The sequence below is a fragment of the Camponotus floridanus genome, unplaced genomic scaffold, assembly GCF_003227725.1.
Source record: "Camponotus floridanus strain SB8 unplaced genomic scaffold, Cflo_v7.5 scaffold11, whole genome shotgun sequence".
NCBI classification, from domain to species: Eukaryota; Metazoa; Arthropoda; class Insecta; order Hymenoptera; family Formicidae; genus Camponotus; species Camponotus floridanus.
In genome coordinates, this window is record NW_020229226.1 from 3108948 (window position 1) to 3118201 (window position 9254).

A 9254-nucleotide genomic window follows, 5' to 3' on the forward strand; every position below is an offset into this window, starting at 1 on the left:
TATATACTAGAAAGATTATAAATGATTACTAAATTAGTTAACGGTTTGAATATATATAGTACGCTCAACGAATTAAAATATAACAATTTTAGTATACCGATGTAATAAAAATCAGGAGACCGGCATAGATGATAATCTTGTAAATTGCACAAGTCACATTAAACAAAAACGTTGTTTTAACTAAATTTGAATTCGAGAGAAATTAATGCGTCTGTGAGAGACTTCGTCAAGAGACTAAACAATAACGATATGAAAACTGAACTACGTGACCTTTATTACTTTGTCATAAATATTGTTTAAACTATCCGTGTCTTTCTGTAGGTTGATTAAATTATTAAATTTCTTGATGAATTTGATTTTTTTTTAATTAATCGAATGAGTTTTGCCTAACCTTGTTCTAATTGAGCATTTTGTTTACAACTTTGATTGTTTACAACATATTACGCGTGAAAATTGGTATAACTATTTTGTGAAATATTACGATTGTAACTTCTACAAGTATCCCCATTCTTCTTTAACCATATCTGCTAGTTTTTCGGCAATCATATAAGTAGGTATGTTTGTATGCCCCGCTATAATTTCAGGCATGATAGATGCATCTGCTACTCTCAATCCTTGAACACCGATTACCTATGCAAAACATTAGCTTGCAAAATTGTATAAATTCATAAATTTATATATAAACATTGTAGATTATAATATATATTGTACTTTATAAATATTTTATCGTGTCTTTCAAATACCTTTAATTTAGGATCGACGACAGCAGTTGGGTCCTCTCTCGGCCCCATCTTACAAGTACCGGAGTAATGATAGATAGTACAAGAAATCGTTCTGATTGCACATTCCCAATAAGCAAAGGAATCATAAGTGTAATCTTCACATTCGGAAAAAGTTAGACAATTGCGAATCAAACATCTGCATCGCCTTCGTTTGACCGATTTTTATCGCAACCTTAATACCAGCAATCATCGTCTTGATATCCTCCACATCATTGAAATAATTTGGTACAATCTCAGGTTTAACATTAACATCATTAGCCAATAATCTTATCCGTCCACGACTTTTTGGTTTCAACAGTAGTGGCAGTATTGTCCAGCCATATTTATAGAGATATTTATTCCATATTTGACGCATTTCGGGATTAAAACCCATTACAATCGGAAGAAAAGGATCTCCTTTGAAACCACTACCGATAAACAATAATTCTATATCCGGTAAACCGCTATGTTTTTCTGGATCCTTAGTATTGATGAAACCAAGAGCCTCACATGCACCCGAAATTGTAAATGGTCCCGATTGTTTTGTTAAGAAATCCGCTAAAAAAGGATACGTAGGATTCAATAGGTCCTGAATTTTTAAGCTTATTGGGTCATTCGTTATCCATGTCAGTCCACCAAAGAATATATGATCCATCAAATTTTCCCCGACCGGCGCATTTCGAACAACATCTATGCCGAGTTTGGCGAGATGTTTAGCCGGTCCAATGCCGGACAACATTAGTAATTGAGGCGATCCAATAGCACCCGCGCATAATATTACTTCTTTCCTTGCGAACACGGATATAATCCGACCATATTTAGTAAACTCTACACCAGTCGTTCGATTTGTACGACGATCTATTAATACTTTTCTCACCATGCTTTTTTGAGTTACGTGAAGATTTTTGCGATCATTTATAGGGTATAAGTATGCTCTATTACTGCTCATGCGCATACCGTTTTTAGTCGTGCTCTGCAAATATGAAAATCCTATTATATTCTTTCCGTTGTAATCTACTGTAGGATATTTTAGCTCTTTGCCAGCTTTTAAGAAAGCTTCTGCTAATATTGAATGAAAAGGTGGGTAAGCGATGTTCAATGGTCCCTTTTTTCCATGATAGATAGTATCCGATTTCAATTCCGGAATATCGATTGTTTCCAATTTCTTAAAGTATTTGAGGACGTCTTTGTAAGCCCAACCTTCATTTCCCATTTTAGCCCAGCGATCGTAATCTTCGGCGCCGCCTCTGGTAGCAATCATATAGTTTAACACGCTGCTGCCGCCCATCACTTTTCCCTGCGGCCAGTTACAACTTTTGTCGTTCATACCGAGACAATATTTGTTGGATGGCTTGGTTCGATACTTCCAATTAACGTCATTACTTAGTTGTAGGAAGTGAGCGGTTAACGGAATGTCCATGATTAAATTCTCATTAGATCCAGCTTCGATCAGTAATACCTTGACCTGAGAAATTTCACTCAATCTCGCGGCTATCGCAGCACCAGCCGTACCGGCACCAATCACCACAAAATCGTATACACATCCGAATTTAGGGGTAATATCCGGTAATTCCTTATTTAGATAACGTTGACCCTGGTCTAAAAAGTTCAAAAGTCCGACACTCGCTCTGAAGACATTTGTTATATTCGATATATTTACATCATCATTGTACAGATTACGAAACCGCTTCGATGAAGCTTGCCTGTTCGATTTTATCGGAACGATCATTGCAGCGATACTAAGAAGGCAAAAAACTATTTGCAGCTTGCTCAACATATCTAAGCGAATGCACGTGTCGAGTGATACACATATAATAAGAGAACTGCATCTGAGTGTCTGAATATATATACTTGAAATTGACATTGAAAATGACATTGAAATTCATGTATTATATAGGTGTGTCGCTGTATATTCAGATTTCCATTAAACATAACTTGATAAAATATTTATATCGTGTGAGAGAAATATGAAAAATATGATTTACTCGATATTTACACAAGGCCAAAATCATATACCATTTGCTACAGCAATTCTTATTATAATGCTAATTATTTAATTAATAATTAATTTATATTCGCATTTAGAAAAATTTAAAATATTGAACAAGATATATTTAACTCTAAATATTGTTATATAAAAATAATTATTATCCATGGAAATCGATAATTAAAGAATTGTAACGAAACGATAATTTATAATTTTTATCCTTGTTGTTTATATACAGGGTGTTTCATTTTAATCCGACCACCTAAATTTCTCAGAACCTAAGCAAGATAGAGAAAAATGTTTTAGACAAAAGTTGTATGTTTTCAAGGGGGACATAAGATGGTGTCATTAGTTTGATCTTGAAGAGCCACCTGAAGGACACGCGAAGGTCAGCTCCAACTTTTTAAATGGGACACCCTATATGCTTTTGCATATTCTTGTAGCTCATCTCAAGAGCTTTCCAAAACACTATAATTAAGTTAGTTTTCATTAAATACTTTCCAAGTTATGAGGCTTGAAATCATTTTTTAATTTTACATAAATCGTAAAATATCTTGTAAAATATTCATTTTTCGATTATTTTACCTTAATACTTTTATGTACAAAATAATGAGAGGAATCAATTGGTGTAAAGAAAAGACATAGTTATTTTTAAGAAAAAATGTAATTGTTAATTGCAAATTACATATTTTTTTTCGAAACAAGAAATTTAGGTGGTCGGATTAAAATGAAACACCCTGTATATATGTTTCGATTTTTATTTATAATAATGAGAATAATTGCGCTTTTATAAAGATTTAATGTACAATTTTAAATCGTCCATCAAGAATTTTAATCCCTAATTGTATATTAAACAACAGAAATTATATTTCGATACGTATACTAGTCGCGATCGTATTTAAGAAAAGAATTCGACGTAGTATACGAAGCGTTTCGCACCACAGCTTTAATATTCTAGTGTCGCAGTGCGAATAATAAGATGTTTATGACTCATAAACAGTAGCGCGCTATTATTTACGCCGCTAAGATCGAACATATTATAACACAGAACATACTATTGTATATTATTATATTATATTAGTCACTTATATATAAACCGAATTATATTTAGTCGAAAAGTAATCAAGCGATGAAGCATCGGACAAAATATATTTGATTTAAAATATTGTTAAAGAGGCAGCGACGGATTAAACATTTTGGCGCCCCTAGGCAGCGTACATTTTGCCGCCCCTAATCCAAGGTATAGTCGCAGTGTCAGATGTAGAACCGGAAAGCAAAAAAAAAAAAAAAAAGTACAAAATATGTATCAATTTTCTGTTACCCCTGCATTAGCTGGTGAAAACATAATATATTTTTTAATATTTTCACGACCCCAGACAGAGGCGGCGAAAATTTTCTGTCTTTGAAAATTTGCCGCCCCCTCAAATTTGCCGCCCTAGGCAAATGCCTAGGTTTGCCTCTAATGTTAATCCGTCGCTGTAAAGAGGTAATTATTGCTCGTCTAAAGATTGCAATAAAACGATAATTTTAATTCTTGATTAAATGTATATACTTGATTTTTGATTAAATATATATACACAATTTGTAAAACATATGCTTCGAGACCTATTATGTCAATATAATTACATATTATTTAACGCATGTAAAAGATTAATTAATTATTAATCACATTAAATTATCTTTCATTATTTATTACATGTTACAATTAAATTTGAAATAAGAATTCGACGAAACGTCCCATTACTTATTTCCTGCTCAAATGTGTTATGAATAATGCCACGGTCGAAGCACGTAAACATTAGCTATATTTTATGAAGGCTGAACACCATATTATTATTAATTCGTTAATGAAATATTTTAAGTACATGTATGGAATATAAAAAAGGATTACATATTTTGTAAAAGCAGATAATATTGATCAAAACAAGAAAAAAAAGTCTAGTAAATATAGGTTCAACAGAAACAAATACCCGGTGAGATATGGACCATTGTTTATCATCACTATAGGAAGTGCTTTCCAAGCTAAACCAAGCTTCCCAGTTGTTTCCATTGGCTAAATCATAACATAAAATCATATCTGCTATTTTCCATATGGAAAAATAGTCCCATTTCATAATGTTTATTGATTAAATTGCAAACTCTAACTGTAAAAGTAGTAAATATTTTTTTTATTTATTCCATTGTAGACGTGACACAACCAATAAAAAAAAATAAAGAGAAAGAATAGAGATAATCTATATCGTTGATATTAATTATATGGCTGTTTGTTAGATGTTTTTCTTGTTTTGATTAATAATTTCATTTGTTCTCAAAATACATAATCCTTTTTTAATATTCTGTATATGTACATGTGGAATATTAAATTACGAAGAAAAATTTTAAATTATAGGTTATAATTATATTTGTTAAACAATTAATTTATTACGGAACTTTCTATTATATTAATTATGCACTCGAGTCTACAATTCAATTATTTTATTGCGTATTCTTAACGAAAATTATATTTAAATCGTCGAAAAGTCAAGCGATAATGATTATAGCAAATTATTTCTGATATTTGTCACGATTATATTTTGAATTTATATTTTGAACAATATACGCTACTACTTTTTTGCTCAGATCGTGCCATTTGAATGATGACAAAAATTATGGCGAAAAAATTATGGCAAACAATACAATACTAAAATAACTATAAATACATGACAAACACACTATACGCCAATTAATTTGTTACTGCTTGAAATATTTAATATTTCATAGTATAACATAATATTAATTTATGAATATATTCTGTATCTTTTTGCACTTAATTTTGATAATGCAACATTAGATAAAGTTTAATATCTATTTAAATAATATAATTTATCTTAATTTAATAAAGAAATTATTTGTATAAATTAATTTAATATTATTATTTTACATCATTTTTCGAAAATATATTTCTTTCTTAAATTTAGGATTTTTGAATTGTAATTTATTGTAAATAATACATGGCGCACATGAAAATAAATGTGTGTAGCACATGCTTTGTAACATTCTACTAATATAATAAATAAGATATAAAATAATAAAGAAATTATAATAGTGCACGGTATTATAAAATTTTTTAATTTAAAAAATTTTTAAAGATTTTTAAATCGTTCACTGTCTATAACGGAAAAACGAAATTCTATATCACGCGCTATTATTTATAGGCAGCGTGCATAATAGACTAAATGAGAATATGCTGTTTCTGCTGCATTACTCGCGAGTGAAAAAGATATTGGGTCTTGCCAGCAACGGGATGCGTAGTGCGTTTTTGTCTCTAGAAAATCCCGCGCGCTCGAAGAATGCCACGGAATGAAATTTGACCAAACAGTAAATCAGAAAGATATGATTTTTTTTCTTTTAACCGGAAGACGAGTATCCGACCGGAAAAGACGGCAAAGAGTCGACGCTTACTCAGCGTCGTTCCGCGCTCTGGATTCATGTGCTTCTCTAAAAAACGTGCCAGGATTGCTTTTTTATGTAAAAATTGGGACAAAAAACCTGTTTAATCACAAGGGAGAAGGGGGGATTCGTACTCTTGTAAAGCGCTTAAGTTGCCTAAAATATTATCAGGGTTTCGCATGCAAATTAATTTCGCCTTTATAAAATTTATTTCTTTGTAAAAAAAAAATAATTTTTCCATTTTTTTATATAAGTCATGTAGATGTAATAATGTTTAATATTGCGGTTACAACAATCCGGGCATTTAATTAATTATGATATTAAATATTGACAGTTTTTTATGAAATTTTTAGATATGTGTGTATGTTGAAAAAAACATTTAATAAATTTATACTAGATGTATTTATTAAATCGTTAAGCAACGATGTATCAAACGAATAAAGATATATTTGATTTTCACAATATTGCTAATAACGTATGAAACTTTGTTATATAAAACTTCGTTACGCGTTTATTGCGTAAAGCTTTTTTTGCGAAACGAGTACAGTAAAATAAAATAAATTAATTAATAAAAATAAATAAAAAATATGAATTTATATTTAATAAATTTATAAAGTTGTTGATGTAAATTTATTTAAAGATATTTTTAAACGATTGTAATTCGCGCCGCACACAAAAATCAATAAAATTTTATTTAAATATATAATTATATAAATATGTATCATGTGTTTTAATGTATGCATATATCTTATATATATATATATATATATATATATATATATATATATGTGTGTGTGTGTGTGTGTGTGTGTGTATATGTTTTGATTTATATGATCTTACATATTTAAATTAAGTTTTTTATATTACACATGACACATAAAATTTCTGTAAACTTAAGAAATCTCAATTTATTTAGAATTGATTAAAAATAAGTTAAATTGACAGCATATAATTTTTTAACTACTTGATTACATTCATTATCAACAATAAGTTTGTTTATTATTTAATTATTTAATTATTTATTATTAATAATAAATTTATCAAATCAATGTTTTCATCTTATTTTAAAACATTATATAACATAATTATGCATAAAAGTAAGTTAAAACAAATCGTAAACAATTGTTGATTCGCTTAAATTGATTATAATATAACATGCAAAAGATTTAATAGTGTATTTCCTTGTTTGAAAATTACTGCTATAAATTTATGGCGGAGATTTCTAGATATAAATAACATTCCCGATTTCAGAACACGGTTATCAGATCTGCCGCTTATCACGTGGCGGAAATCATGAACGACGATTATGGCCCTCATCGAAAATTCTTACAGCTGTCTCGGTTCGAGCCGTCCTATCACGCGAATATCTAATGGCTTGCATTCATCGTTAACGCGGAGACATCGCCGTGCACTGAATAATTTGTCGCCCCGTAGTTACCGTAAAGTACCTTCTGCTTCCTGGTACGATGGATCGATTGTTCTGGAAGAAGAACGAGGATTGCCACGCGATAGGCACACAGAAAGATACGAGACAATGCGCTGCACACGTGTTTTATCGCGATGTAGCCCAAATCACTTCTCGGGAACTTGTCAGTTGCAATTTTCAAGCTATAGAATATTCCACATAGAATATTCGTTTCACCATACTACATCATATATAATTATTAAACACCACAATTTGATAATTATTATATATTATAAATGATTATTAAATTAATTCATAATTGTAATAACTAACTACAATAATTAATTAATACCTGTATATGTGTATCTAGACATTCACATGTATATACATTTTATATACATACACATGTATATAAAATATGCAAATAAATATATATTGAATAAGTGTGTCACCCATAAATTCTCGTTTAATATGTATTTCTTCTAACGACAGTGTGGAAAAACTATGATATTATCAAGAAATTATGATATTAATAACATGTAATGGTTTATGAATAATTCAGGATTGGATATTAAATAACTTTATTGTAGAGCTCTGAATAATGCCAGTAAAGCTGGATTATACATGGCTGATCGTCTACTTTGTTAAATTCGATGGAGATACTATAGTCGAGGCAATATACGATGTGTGGAAGTTTCTATACCTGATACGTGTATCGAGATGTATAAATCAATTGGTGGGATCTGCGAATCGGCTATAAACAGCACAAAATTTCATATCGCGGCTTTACCGTCTCGCCATGTATGAACCGTGATTAACCCTTTGACACGTCGAGTACAGAACGCCGATAATTACCGTGGCAGGATGATCAATAATTCCCAACTGGTGGATTAATCGCAAAATTTCTCGACAACGTAATACTAGAGACAAACGATCCTTTGTGTTCTCGCCGAAGGTAATTAAATAATTCCAAATTATCACTCGCGCTCCCAGGGCATTATTATTTACAATCGTGTCGTGTGTATCCGTGTTTACAATATTGTGGCTAACGATATTAGAACAAAGCGTTATTTGCTGCAGATGTTATATTAACTATTGAATATATTTCTTATTTAAGGCATCGAGACTTTTGATATTTATAAGACGAGGAATTTCAATGAGCGAAAGTGAGTTTACAAATCGACAAAGATGTGTCCTTATTTGATATGTGTATGCGCATATGTAAAATGTATATTTTCAAAAATATTTTGCAAATATATATCAAATAATTTTTAAGTAATGTAATATTAAATATTTTTCGTAGTGCTTATATGAAATTATGCAAACAATAAAATTAACGTGCAGAAATTATTAATAATTCAGTAATAGTAGAAATATTTTTTTAGACATAAATTCAATCGACGCTTAATGGATAGTATAATATTACGTTATAAATGTTCATATTTTCTATATTGCTTTAAAAATATTGCGTTTAAAATTGTATTGCGATACAATTACACATTTTATTCAACGTTATAAATGATACGATAAAAAACATGGCTGAAAAATATGATCGCAAAATTGATCTTTATTAAATCTATTAATTTATCATACGAAACGAATTGCAGAAATATTTAGTCATCGTGGTTGATTGTCGTCTCGCAAGAATCTTCATGAGACATTGATTTAATAT

The 9254-nt window shown here is 30.2% G+C and overlaps 1 pseudogene; it reads right to left on the reverse strand.

Moving 5' to 3' along the window:
• Positions 1-359: 359 nt before the first annotated feature.
• On the reverse strand, positions 360-2556 carry LOC112639493 (annotated as a pseudogene).
• Between the last annotated feature and the right edge of the window lie 6698 nt (positions 2557-9254).